A 14,619-nucleotide genomic window follows, 5' to 3' on the forward strand; every position below is an offset into this window, starting at 1 on the left:
ATAATTTCTTTGCGCTCAAGATAGCAGTGCCCGTCATATTTTTGAACCACACTGAAGGTTCAGTTTTTATGAAATGTTGAATATGTATGCTTATGAGCTGCTAAGGGTTGTGTTTTACTTCCTGGTGGCTTCTCTTGAAACAGTTTCATAAACTGGTGCTCTTTACTGCCATCATTGTGCAAAAAAGGTCTCAGCTGTAGGCGGCTGTGACCTTCGGTGACCGCACTTGTTTGTTACCTGCCGTTGGTATTATTCGCATTGCCTTCATGCCTAATACTGGATTATACACACTTTCATGAGCTAATTGTGGGGCCTTTAGCAGTAATTTATCGTCTTGACCCTGCCGGCCCCCACCTTTTTGAGTCTGTTTTGCCGAGCCGCACCCTCCCCCCCCCCCCCACCTCTAATTCGTCGAGGCTATCCTGTACTCTCGCTGGCAACGTCTTCGAAATTTTGACATTTTTTCTCATTGTCTTCACAGTGGCTAGAAGCGTATGGCTTGGAGACGTCAAGTGCTAGCCATCTTGAAGATGTCTAAACTATAGCATGACACAGCGCTAGCTGCTTCTAGCCTGCTCGAGATGTGTCAAGCTAGCTAGTAGCCAACTTGTGCTTCCTGGGACGTGATTTCCTTCGTACCCGGCTTTCTTTCGCGGCAGCAGGTCGAACGGCTCTCGACTGCCCTCGGCGTCACCAAACTGCTCCTGTTCTGCAATTGGATCACAGCGCCCCGTTGAGCTTGGTCCGTCCTTTTTAGGCGTGAAATGCTTTTAGCTCCCATTTTTGGCGACTTTCGAGTGACCTTGAGCCAAAAGCCAGTGCCGTAATTAGGACACTCAAACGAGAACATCCGGGCAAGTTGACAAGGAAATTTATTCACCGGTAGGCACGCTTACAACTGTGGTATGAACGTAAAGTACTGTATAAGGTATAGCACATGTTGATACTTGATGTAAACAAAACAGATCAGCAAATGAAATGATAAATGGTGTCTGCTTGACACTGGCTTTGCCACACACAACAATAACAAAACATCATTACAGCGTCCACGCAAAAGTACTATTGTCAGCCTCGAATTTATGGAAGACACCCGGGGCACATACAAATACAAAGTGTCAACTCAGGGAAATAGAATTTGAGCATTATTCTGGCTGTAGAAAGACTTTGCCTCGGGAGACGGTTAGGTACTGCGTAGACCAATGGCGAAGAAACTCGGCTTCATCGAGTTTGAGAAACTGTTCTTCAAGATGACCCCATACTATCACCCATGGTTTGCGCATTCTGGGGTACATTGCTCTGTTTGACTGCCGAGATCATTCTGCAATGTTGCGGAAGCACCACAAAACGTAGCTAGCACTGTAGTAGACGAGACTCGCAAACCGATCTTGGCGCTGTGATGGCCGCATGATGAATATTTCAAAATCCTTGCAACAAGCTTCTGGAAAGTACGTGCTAGAACGCAGTCCTTTACTGCATGCGCGTTGGTCTCTGTGCGCAATGAATGCACTTATCATTCGCTACCATATGCCAGCGTTCAAGCATGTCTCTTGTAGGTAGAATATATATTGCATGATATTGCCCATGAAAATCCTTCACTTGAGAGGGCAAATCTGTCTCACACAACATTTCACAAAGCCTGGAAACTGGTGTCTCACGCCACTTTGTAATTATTAGTTGTACAAGCCGCAGCATGCTGCACGCAGGACGCAGCACGCAGCCGCCGTATACTGCGGTGCTGGCGTTACCGCTGTCGGACGCAAGTTGCCTGTACTCTGCGGCATAAGTGTTCGACAGTAATGGCCCATACAATAAAGTAGCAGTGGCCTACGTGGGTACTCATCATCATCAAGTAGATCACATGCACTTTTAGTGCACAGCGACCTACCAAATGTAACTATGCACGACAAGCTCCATCGTCCGCTGCATTTCGGCAGACGCAAAAACTGCTGCGCAACCTAGTGAGACTTGCTTAGCCAGAACTATAGGAAAATAAGCGAGTTTGCTACGCGTACTGTTGGTGACGGCGGGAGAGCAGCTTATGTGTTTGGAAAAAGTTTATTTCGACAAGAGACGATACGCACACCGAGTCACAATCACGGCACGACGCAATAAAGAGAGACGTATTTGCCAGCGGTAGTGGCGATGCAGAAAGTGTTGTCTCTGGCCACCCCAACCCTTTTTACAGGACCGCACTACATACGCTGGTTACTGCCAAAACAAGTTACACAAAATGTTGCTTCCCAGTTCTTCCAAATGTTTGTTCACAATACCACTCAAGTTGTAACTTCTAGTACGCTGAAGGTTCATTTGTCATTTCCAATAGCGATGTTCAAGAGGCAGATACAGTCCACCATGCACTTCATTATCATCTTTTGGCCACGAGCGCTCATCTAAACGCCAGCGGTCGGCGAGTTCCACGGTGTAGATTTTGCGTGGACGGATGGATGGATGTCATGAGCGTCCCGTTTGAAACGGGATGGTGGGCTGCGCCACCAAGCTCCTGCTATTATACTGCTTAATACCCTACCTAGGTTAAAAAGGCAAAAGAAAAATAAAACCATATGAACTCCCGCAAACAAATTTTCTGATCCCATATTGGGAACTTTGCTTTCGTGCGTCTCCGCTTTTTGTCGTTTCGCTACTTTTCTTCCGCCGATCTTCCAATCGCCTCTTACTAATCTCTAGTGCGTTGTTTACTTTTCCCCTGCTCTCGCTGAAAACAAGGGTTTCAAGGAGGCCAGTGGTGCCTAAATCGACCGCTGGGTAGACGTCTTCACATTCTAATAAAACCTGCTCCGTCGTTTCTCTAGCTTTACCGCAGCAAGCATATGCTTCTTCTTCCTTCTTATATCTGGCTTTATAGCTGCGTGTTCTAAGGCATGCCAACTTCACTTCGAAAAGAGCTTCCCTTTGAGTTCTCATAAATTGCTTCTTTCCCGGTTTCGTTTTTTCCTCTTAAGTAGTTACTTATGGCAGGTTTCTTTTCCATTGCCGCCACCCATGAGATTATTTCAGCCACTATGACTTTCCGCTTGATGTTCTTTGTTGCTGTGTTGGCCACCCTACGGGCCGCATACTTGCGTCGCCTCGAGAGATGGCGCCACACTGCGTGGCTTCTCCCATATACAGGCGCTTCTACCCGCCGCGATGGCTTAGCAGTTATCCTGTTGCGATGCTTAAGCACGGGGTCGCGGGATCAAATCCCGTCCGCGGCGGCCGCATTTCGATAGAGGCGAAGTGCAAAAACGCCCGTGGTCCCTTGCATTGGCGCTGCGTTAATGATCCCCGGTGGTCAAGTTTAATCCAGAGTTCCCCACTACGGCGTGCCCCAAAAACAAATCGTGGTTTTCAGACGTAAAACCCCAAAATTCAATTCATTCTTCTTCGAGCTATGCAGTGCGATCTGCCTCCCTAGCGTTTTTCGCTGCCTGTCATGCGGCCTTCAGCCGGTTTTCTTCTTATAGCTGGGCAGCGTCCATATGGACCAGTGAACAGTATGGCATGGTGCAGTGGGGTTTGGTGGGGTGTGCCGTTGCGAACATGCACTATACACCCATATTAAGATTGTGGCTAGTATCATCTCCAACCAATCTGCTTTGCCGGTTGCCGCTTCATGCTTACATGTACTCTCGATTACGGGAGAGCCAGCCATCTTTTCTTTTACATCTCATTTCTTTTTGCCTTGTTCCTTATTTGAAATAAACTATGAAGTATGAAGACCCGCGCGAGCACTGTGCTTTCATTTCTTTATTTTGTAGAAATGTATAGGTAGTGTCGCTATGCACAGTAAGCTTTCCATAACTTTTTCTTTTCGTTTTTTTCCCCCCACTTCTCTTTCGGCTTCAAAAAAACAATTTACTACTGCGCGCGTTTGCGCTTTCCACGTGTTCGGTGTTTTATTTTTTTTTGCGTCTGCGTTCTTTCCACGATACACACGTACAGAATCAGCTGTGGAGCTACGCGTGGTCTACACCCGCCTGGAAGCATCCGTTTCCAACGTTTCTGCCTCTTCTAGGGTTCAAGGTCACCGCCAACCGTGTCTTTCGTCTACGTTGGGAGTCGCTGTCGTTTGACGTATCCCACAGAAGTGCGCGCCGTAATAAAGCCGTTTTCGTGCGACAGGAAAAACGAAAATTGATTTCTAGCTTTTGATTAACGACGCGGGTATAAATGCGGTTTTCTGACAAGGCCGGCTGACTGTGCCAACAAGGTTGGTGATTGATTTAGTTGAATAATGCGAGCGAGCTATAGAAAAAAAAATGTCTGTGAGCTATTTAGAGTCGTGTTTGTAAGTGCCGTTTTCGCCCCTGGTTGTTCGAGCGAATAAAAATTGTTCGCAGGAAATGCCTATGTTTTCTGTTGCTGATGTTCAGGTGGCGTACTGCTGATTCCTCCAGCACAGTGTTGCTTGCTTTTTTTATACATTTTATTTGCTGTCACTCAACAGTATGGATCGTTTAGATTGAAAACAGAGTGAAATAACGGTACAGATAGACCAAGGCGGCGCGCAGTGGTCTTCCTTTCTTATTTTCTTTTTTTTTGCTTTCTTGTTTAAGAATAGCGCTGACAAAAGTATACATTCGTTTTGGGGGATCACTGACAACCCCCACAACCTGCCCGTAGTATAAAGTACGTGTCATTGCCAGTGCCAACGTTCGAACTTACAAGAGGGTGCTCAAAAGTATACCTGTCAATTGAATTAAAAGACGCAATCATGTCTTCTCGGTAAAGAGAAATGATTACACGAAACTGAGTAACATTCACACCATACTTCAGATGAGTGTGCGCATGAAGACCTGTAGATACCAAGCCACGTGCGCTAACAGCCGCCGAATCGCCGGATAATTTTGCGCGTAGTGGTGTAAGCCTTAATTAAACTTTAAAGCCTGCATTAGTGAGTTAGTGGATTCGCATTAGAGACCCTCGTAAGAATGTTCAACCCGCCGTGGTAGCTCGAAGGCTATGGCGTTCAATCAGTGCCGTTACGCGTTTGATCGCGGCGGAAAACCCGAAAACGCTCGCGTAGCCATTGCTCATTGGGTGCACGTTATTAAAGAACGCCAGGTGCTCAAAATAATCCAGAGTCGCCCTCCCCCTCCCTCACCCCCTTGCCCCACCACTACGGCGTGCCGCACAATGAGATTGTAGTTATATGATACGTGTCAGAAACTCCAGAATTTGATCAAATACAGGATGTCTAAAAAACGCGAATGCCTAGTTTATTTTTCTGGGAAGCTCGCACACTGCCAGACGTTTGGGTTAGAGATTTAGTTCTTCGTTTGGGGGACATTATGGCAAAACAACAAATACAAATCAATAATAAGAAAATCTGAAATCACAGTGATAGGGGCTAGTATATATGCTATCATTGGTCGCAGAATCAGAACTCGCGGGTCAAGTCGCGGTCGCCTGTTTATGCAGGTATCAGCGCGCAGTACTGCATTCCGAATTAATCGCCTATACTTGCGCGCATTCCAGGACGCGCGACATCATTCGCGTCGCTCGCGCGCGCAATCTGATTATAACAATGTGTTCAAAGAGGCTGGTTGGCTCATCTCTAGAATAAAATAACAGAAACAGCGTGACACAGGACGAGAGCAAAAAGCACAGGACAGAGCGCTGCCTGTCCTGTGCTCTGTTCTGTTTTTTTTTTGTTCTAATTATTATAATAAGGCCCTCGCATCGGAACGGGCCACAACATCCAAGAAATTTCGGATACAGAAGACGCGCCTCTGCGCCGAGCGATGACCGTCAAGCTCGGCTTGGCGTTCCCTACGTGGGACTATTGCCAGTTGTCGCGGAGTCTCCCCTGCGTCTTCTCTGGACCTATTAAAGTTATTTCACTCACTCACTCACCGTACGACAGTAATAATCCTTTGAATAAAGGTTGCAGCAAACGGCGAGACAATGTAACGGGTTACAGCATCAGGGCCGCGTATACTGCCTTGCGCTGCTTGCACGAGCATTGTCTCCGCGTGCACTCTAAGCGCGCGAGCGTTCCTGCTGATCTGCACCGCGTACGCACTGGTCTGGGCAGTAATCGTATCGAATATACCACCTGCTCTTATTTAAAAAAAACAAAAACAGGCACCCAAATCGAAGTACACCAGCGTTCTTTCGCGTTTCGCCTCCGTCATAATACGGCCGCCGCGGCCGGGATCGAACTCACGACCTCGAGCTCAGTAGCGCTATACGTCATGGCCACTATGTATGGGCTACTGCGACATGTGTACGTTTGGGTTACCGCGGCGCAAGAAAAGCTAGTATAGCAGACGCGAATTTGCGCCGCAAAGTAAAGAAGTAGCAGTAACCACCGCTGCATGAAGAGGCGCGCGTGACATTGCAAATATTTTTTTTTTCACGGCTAATTAACTAACTGCAGCTAGGTTTCGTGTGTTGCACGGCGCAACTTGCGGTGGGCCGCAGTTAAGGCTGTTTTTGTTCTGAACCGCTGTTGCCGTTCCTACGCAACATAGTACAAAAAAAAAGAGCTGTATAGCGAAGTAACATGAATAATCATCGTCATTCATGACTGACTCGTCTTCGTTGTACAGAACGGCTCCTTCCGCGGTTTGCCCCGCCCACTCTTTCGATGCTCAAGGTGGGGAGGGGGGGTGAGGCCAACGAACTCTCTCGTGAAGCAAGTGGGACGCGTACTGCTCCTGCCCACCCCCCTTTTTAGAGACGCTCTCTCAACTCCAACCCCTTCACTCCACACTCACCGCTTCCCTCCACCGCCCACCTGCCTTGTTCCGTTAACTCACGCCCATTCACTCTGGCTCGTGTATCGAGCGCGTGCTTGATGGTCACGTGAAATCACCGAGCGCTAGTCCTTGTGCATGCAACAAGCTTTATTACCCTTGCGTTCAAAACCCCGTTTGGCCACTTGCTGGCGTCCTCCCTCGAGAGATCTTTAAAAAAAATTGGAGGACGCTTAAGCTTCGCCTTCAAGAGTGGGACGCGACAGCGTTCCCGTCGACCCGCCAAGGGGTATAAGACAATGCGCTACGGCACAGCAATCACTTACGATGCGCCCCGCATCGGACTTAGCGCCCACCTATCACGCGGTGAGCGTCGAGCAACGCAGCGTTCGGCGCGGCAACAAAACGTGCGCCTGAGCGAACGAAACGAACCAAAGAACTCGGTGTCTCGGAGGGGAAACGATCTACGCCAGCCAAACGTCGTGATCGGCACGGGCAGAGAGATAGATAGTAATCTAAACCGGGAGCACGGCGAAGCGTCGTCAGGGGAGAGGGAGTCCCGCGACGCGCCTGGCAGCGGTCCCAATGCGCGCGCGGCGCGCCTCCTGTCGGGGCAGCGCCGTACATTGAGAGGAGGGGGTCTTCTGTGTTTGCCGCAAGATGGCTCTGCGTGTGCGGAAAGCGCAGAAGAAATGCAGCGGAAACGCACTTCGCAACTCGTGTAATTGTGACTTCTGTACGTTACATGTTCATAATTACCGATATACACCGCAGTAGAACTTTCCACGGCTCGTTTCGAAGGCAACACCGCATTCACTAGAGGCGCGTTTGCACCGCTTGAAAGCATCGAACTCGTGGCTGAGTGGTAGCGTCTCCGTCTCACACTCCGGAGACCTGGGTTCGATTCCCACCGGGCCAATCTTGGAAGTTGCTTTTTATTTATGAAGCGCCTGCCGTGATTTATCGCTCACGGTCAACGCCGCCGACACCCGACACCGACGCCGACGACACCGGCTTTTCTGCGACACGAGCTCCTTAACGCTATCGCGTTAAAATAAGCCACCGCTGTATTCTTGCCGCCCGCGCCGCCCGGAATGGAACGCGCCCACCCCTCCCTAGCCTCCCTCCGAAGTTTGCGCGCGACGGAAGGCGGCGCGCCTCCTCCCCGCTCTCGTCCGTTGCGTGCGCTAGATTGAGCAGCGATCGCCGGCGTCTCCCACTCGCACGCTTTCGCTCGCACATGCAGCATACGGCGCGCAGCGATGATTTTATCGCCTTTGGACTTTATACGGAACCTCACGGCGGCGCCGACGGCAGAAATGCGCCTTAAGGCTGCGTTCACACTTGGTCTTGGAGCAGGCGGAAGCGGAAAAAACTTGACAAAATCCGCCCGCCTAGGCGGAGAAACGGGCGGAAAACCGATTTTTTCGCCCAGGCGGAGCGAAAAGACGTTCCGCTTTACCGGAAGCTGCAATCGCATGTAAACATCCGGTCGTAAAATTTAACATTTTCCATTGCTCATTGTCTATTTTTAGAAAAAGCAACTAGCCAAAGCTATCGAAACTATGTCTCGTTTATCTTCCGTGGTGGACGAAAGTTAAAAACGACACGCGCAGTTGCGCGAAATGGTAGCTTTTAGTAACTGATGGGTCAATGAATGAACGTATGTCTTGAAATAGTGTGATAAACAGTGCCACCACGCGGACAAACGTACGCAATCTAGATAGATGTGTGCGAGAAAGCGGAAGTGTTTTCCGCTGCAGTGGCGAAACAAATGTGAACGTTTTGTACATGCGCGAGAAAGATTATCCGGCCGCTTTGGCTTTTCTGTCCGCTTGCGGTTTGCTAAGTGTGAACGTAGCCTAAGTGTCCACATAATCTCTATCGCAATAAAAGACATTCCATCTCTGAAGAGCTGACGCTAACGAGCATTTCGTTTGACACCGTATGGGGTACGGTTCTTCAGATATGTTCCACTGGCACAGCGTAAGCTACGTTCGAATGAGACAAAGAGAGTGTGTACACCATCATTAGCTCCTTACGTCATGGTGTACACAATTATGCACGCGGCTTGATTTTTGCCATTCCTGCCCACTGGTAACAAGGGAAATAATATATGATCACATTAAGCAGCTGGTAAATTTTTGACGGGACGTTAGAAGAGCCGCCCCTCTTTAGCAATAGCCTTGCCTTCTTATATAGCATTGGGTGCAGCGAATTTCGAGCCACTGCTGAAATTTGGCTCAGTCGGCGTGTTCCTTTAGCAATGGCGGAAGAGTGGCATCGCCTTCCTCCCACTGTCTGCAGACAATTTATGGCCGCTGCTCAATTTCGGCTGTAACCAATTTAGCCCTACTAAACTGAACAGCGAGACTAAGGACGGACAAGACTGGACGAAGTCTTCTTACCCGTCCTTCCCTTCTGCTCCCACTGTTCAATTTTAGTATGAAATAGCAATAATTCCCGTTCTCACATTCTGTCAATTTAGGATTCAATCGATTGAGCACGAAATTGGCCGCAGCCGATTGAGCCACTGCTCAGTTTCGCCGGCGCGGGCGTGCCCACGTGTCTCGGTCGAAAGAGTACCCCTCCCCCCTTCCCCCATCTGGACGCGCCGGTGTTTGGTCACCGCTATAACCGTTGACATTCGAATGAACTGCATCGCAGGTTTCGAAGTGCGTGTTTCTTTCTTTTCAGCCCGGCGCTCCACCTGTCGGACGTCCCGCCGTCCACGTAGCGTCCCACGTCTCAACTCAAGCCGTTGACGTAAGTGAAAGCCATTCGACTCGTTCCGTCTCGTCGTCGTGGGCGTGACGAGGTAAAACGGGCTCGCTGCGTGCGCGGTCAGCTCTGGCAGATGGTGGAGGGACCGTTATGACGTCACGCGTTCGACGTTGCTTTCTGCATGCTATCCCACCCCCCCCCCCTCCCCCCGGACAGGACTTACGGACTAGCGGAACGACCGGGAACAACATGGGAAGAAATGTTTGCGGCGTGCAGTCAGCGCACCGTAACGATCACCGGTTCTTCACGGTTGTCCCTGGCGCGCTTCGCGATCGTTGGAAGCAAAGAGTGACGCTGTTCACTGGATCGATGCGCTTGGAAATGAAGCACGGAGGGTATACGCGCGCTTCATAAGCCGACTCATCACAAAGGCAACATCAACTTCGTCGCAGGTTGTTTTCTTTTCGTTCTTGTTCTTCTAAAGTTGCGCCATTTTCTTTTTTCTTCTTTTTTTTTTTGCCTGCACCTGCCTGGCTTTCTGGTACCTATATGATGCTAGGGCTCCGTATACGTGCACATGACTCCGCAGCACTGGCTGATGTTCAAGCACATAGTGTTTCGAAGTATCGACGTCGCACGATGAGGCTCCGCTGCGACGACGCCAGTAATTGCGCCCATCTTTTTTTTTGTTATTATTATATGTGTAATGCAATCTAACGACATTCATGAGACGCTCGAAACACAATCGCGGCGGCAATCCTGAGAAACTCGAGCAAACTTATAGCGACAGCAATAAGACGCTGCGAAAGATAATCGAAATGGCAATCATGGCGACAACTACATTTTATCGCATGCCATTGAAAGAAGCTTACCTCCCTCAAACATAATTGCCAACGTGTGCACTGGATCTGGATATTTCTTGTAATACCATTTATATCATTTTTGGGGAGGGGGCGACGGGAGTAGGGGTGGTGGGGGGGGGGGGGGGGGTTGCTCACAGAGAGAGCTTTGCTGCAGGGGGACGTCTACATATGACAGTACCCAGAACTTTATTAGAGGAACACTGCAGGTAAAAAAACAATTATTTAAATTTACTAGTAATTTACTTTTCTACGTCGCAAAAGAAGCCAGTCTTAACTTAAGTGGAGACTTCGTAAACCAGGAAATGACGCGAAATCATTACGACCGCTGGCGACACTGCCACTAAGTTCCTGCAACAGCGCGCGGTGACGTCATAAATTTTGGGCGGGTCTGTTCGGGCCTATAGTTAAAGTGCCATCGGTAAAGGTGGACTCAGAAAGACGTTGCTTTTAATTGACATCAGCCAGATGTTGGATCGCCTTCCACCTTTTTCTTCCAGTAATAATGAACCTCTCGTCCGCCAAACGAGAAAAAAAAAGTTGTGTTTTGAAGGAATGATTTACCAGTATGAAAAGCTTTTTAGTCTTCCTCTATATTTACCCTTCGGGTGTAACGTTAAGGGAGAAGAAGAGAGCCGATCGGGTGAGTGAAGAAACGCGAGTTAATGACATCTTAGTTGAATTCAAGAAAAAGAAATGGGCATGGGCCGGGTATGTAATGAGGAGGGAAGATAACCGATGGCTATTAAGTGTTACGGACTGGATTCCAAGAGAAGGGAAGCGTAGCAGGGGGCGGCAGAAAGTTGGGTGGGCGGATGAGATTAAGAAGTTTGCAGGGACAACGCGGCCACAATTAGCACATGACCGGGTAGTTGGAGAAGTATGGGAGAGGCCTTTGTCCTGCAGCGGGCGTAGCCAGGCTGATGATGACGTTGATGATGATATTGACCCTTTAATGAAACAGTATACTGACACATCGAAATTGTAGACTCACTGCCACGCGCTCCTCACGCGTGAAATCAAATGATGCTCCACAAGCAGGAACAATGCCGAACACTAATGATATTGTCACGTGGTAGTGACGGAGAAGAAACAAGCAGTACGGTGGAATACAAAACTAGCTTTTATTGGGCGAACCTGTGCCCACAAAAGAGGCTACACTTATAGCACAACGAAAGCGGCGAACACAGTCGGCGATCGTCGAAAATCTGATCAGCGGGTCAAGCGCGTCGGCTTTTATAGAGCAGTCGTCGAATGTTCCAGACTAATCGTTCGGACCCGGGTGCCTTCCACAAAGTTCTACACCATTCGCGTTACGCGATGAAATCAGATAACACAAGGTTCGGCGACAACAGACAGCCGGGTAGAAGCATCGATAACTTTCCAGAAACATCGGATACATTCAGGCGCGTCCCTCGCTGTGCGATTACAGTTGTTAAGTGGCGAAACGTGGTCGCCCGATAAAGATAAGTACACGTGTCAATATATCTTAATTTGACACTCACGTTGGTCTCAGAAATGTCAGCACGGCATCATCGACGTCATCGTGACGTAGGGCCGGAATTCGGCGCGACGTCGCGTATAACGAAAAGGCCAGGTATGGATTATGTGTTGCTCATAAAAAACAAAACAAAAAAAAACACACTAACAAGAACGCTGCGCGCGTTTGTTCTGACTAAAACACCAACTTGTGTAAGCCACAGGGGTCGCAGCAAAGAAGCCAGCGAGTGCATCGCGACTTCGCGAAGCATCCTCCTGACGGGTGTACCGATATCGAAATTGGTCCTGTAGAGAAGCCCTATGTTAGAATTGTTCGTAAGAAAGAATTCCAGCCAATCGTGACGCTTGCCACATCATCAGCGAAGGTAACCGGCGAATGGCAAAATAATAATAATAATATTTGGGGTTTTACGTGCCAAAACCACTTTCTGATTATGAGGCACGGCGTAGTGGAGGACTCCGGAAATTTCGACCACCTGGGGTTCTTTAACGTGCACCTAAATCTAAGCACACGGGTGTTTTCGCATTTCGCCCCCATCGAAATGCGGCCGCCGTGGCCGGGATACGATCCCGCGACCTCGTGCTCAGCAGCCCAGCACCATAGCCACTGAGCAACCACGGCGGGTGAATGGCAAAAGAGCACTGGAGAAAGAAAGAAGCTCTGCGTGAATTCGGTCCCTGGGTTCGTAGAAACTAGTATCGGAGTAACTTAGTTAGTCCACTCTGGCACTTACGAGCGTCTCTTCTAGGACTTCGAAGGCTTGTGCCTTTGTTCAACGCAGGAAAACAACAACAACGGCTCCAAAATGTCGTGTCTATTTTTAATTCTTTAATACGAGTGACACTAACACGGGTGACCTAATTACTCTCTAGTTTAACGCTTGCTCCGAGCTGCCATGCCAACTGATAGTTTAAAGTAGATACTAGTTTATGCGCTCTTTTTCTCGTTTTTTCTCTCTCTCTCTCTCTCTCTCTCTTTCTTCTTGCAGGTGAGAAAGGCGGTTGCTTTAAGGTGTAATGTCTCGCGATTATCTCTCCCTTTCTTTGTGGGTGAGAGGGGCGGCTGCTATAGAGCGTAAGGCTTCCCGATTCTCTCTCTTTCTCTCTCATTGGGTGAGAGGGGCGGCTGCTATAGGGCGTAGGGTTTGTCGAGGCCACTATATATACACGCCTGTGGATACTTCGCGCGTACACGACCCCGCGCCACGGCGTCGCAATGCACCGTTTGTTTGCGATGCTGGTGCTGTTACTGCATATCATATTGACCGCAAATAAGACGGGGACAGAGGGAGAAAGCACATAAACAGCACGGGCGGTGCAGTAAATACCAACTAGGCCAATGTGAAGTTCTTCTGTGCTGTTACTGCTTTGCGGGGACCACATCCATCCATTGGCTGTGGTTCGTTATTGAGCGACCCGATTTGACGGCGAAGGACTGCCACACGCGCGCGTGCGTGTGCGTGCGTGGGCGCATTCTTGCATGTCTGAGAGAGCAGCCTTGGCGCCTGCGACGCTTTGGGGCGCTCCGCGAACGTGACTGGCAACCGTCAGAAAGTTTTTATCTCTGCCGCGTTCCTCCCCCAGCATTCAACGGACAGCCAGAGATGGTGGGGGGGAGCGAAGCGTTGGTTCCAAGACCTGATTTGAATTGTTTCGCCGAGTAATTTGAGTCTCCTTCTTTCTTGATATTGCTACGGAGAGATATATGCGATCACGAAAAGGCGAGCATGTGAAGACGACGACGACGATGAGAAGCCAGCGCGGGCTGTTGCCTCTTGGCCAAGCGCAGCGTATACTTCTTGTAAATATTATTGAGTGACATGTTTTAGTCACGTGGCCCTTGAGAAAAAGGCGACATGCTTCTTGTGAATCTGTTATTATGGTGACGCTCTTTTGCGTGCGTTCCGCGTGAGCGAGGGCCATTGCCACGGCGAAAGTTTCGGCAGCAGCGGGAGTACCTGCCCTAACGGAAGCCGTAAATTGTTGCCGTGCTTTCGTGTCGATGATTGCCACTGCGTACCTCCTGATGTTCATTTGGGCATCACTGGCGTTCGAGTGCACGTTCGAATACGCGGCTGCGTCTGTGTATATTGTGTTGTACGTGGGATTATTTTCATACATTGTTCTAATATGTTGTACACGTGCTTTTCGCCTTGCTTTATTGTATTCAGGGTGCATGTTTTTGGGTATGGGTGCCACTGTTATTCGAGCTCGTGTTGAGGGTGGTAGTGGTAATAACTGTTCGCTGATAAATTGTGGGTGTGGGGAAATACGTACCCTTGTCAGTAGGGCCCGTCCTGCGTGAGTGTAGCTCAAGCGTTCCCTCTGGGAGATTAGTGTGGCTTGTTTTAGTTCTTCGAATGTGTTGTGTACTCCTAAGGCTAGCAGGCGATCTGTGGGCGTCCCCTTGGGTAGTCCGAGGGCCGCTTTATATGCTGATCTTATTATGATGTCGACCTGCCTTTCCTCCTCGCGACTAAGGAAGTGGTAGGGCAGGCCGTACGTGACTCGGCTTATTACTAGTGCTTGGACGAGCCTCAGCGTGTCGTGTTCTTGCATGCCCACTTTCCTATAAGTTACACGACGGATCATTTGCGCAATGTTATTTGCGGTGGTTTTCAATGTTTTGATGGTGTGGGATGCGTTTCCGCTGCTTTGGAGCCAGAAACCCATAATACGCATCGCCTTAACTTCTTGGACCGTGTGTCCTTCCACAACGTTGTTGACAAGCCCGTTGGATATGTAGCCCCTCGAGTGTACCCGAATGACCTGCGATTTTTCGGGGGCACATTTGAGGCCACTACTCCTCGAGAATTTGTCTACTTCCTCGGCTG

General features: G+C 49.3%; 1 protein-coding gene across 7 annotated transcripts in view; it reads left to right on the plus strand.

Moving 5' to 3' along the window:
* LOC135905116 (uncharacterized) overlaps nt 1-14,619 on the plus strand; it is a 595,563-nt gene that overhangs the window by 52,219 nt on the left and 528,725 nt on the right. For 6 of the 7 annotated variants that reach the window (XR_010565325.1, XR_010565321.2, XR_010565324.1 and 3 more), the window contains exon 3: nt 9,399-9,467. The gene's annotated coding sequence lies outside the window, so the exon portion shown is untranslated. Of the gene's footprint in view, nt 1-3,942; nt 4,275-9,398; nt 9,468-14,619 lie in introns of those variants that run through there. The other variant, XR_011515102.1, reaches the window with a different exon arrangement.

Source organism: Dermacentor albipictus, chromosome 6 (genome assembly GCF_038994185.2).
Source record: "Dermacentor albipictus isolate Rhodes 1998 colony chromosome 6, USDA_Dalb.pri_finalv2, whole genome shotgun sequence".
Taxonomy (NCBI): Eukaryota; Metazoa; Arthropoda; class Arachnida; order Ixodida; family Ixodidae; genus Dermacentor; species Dermacentor albipictus.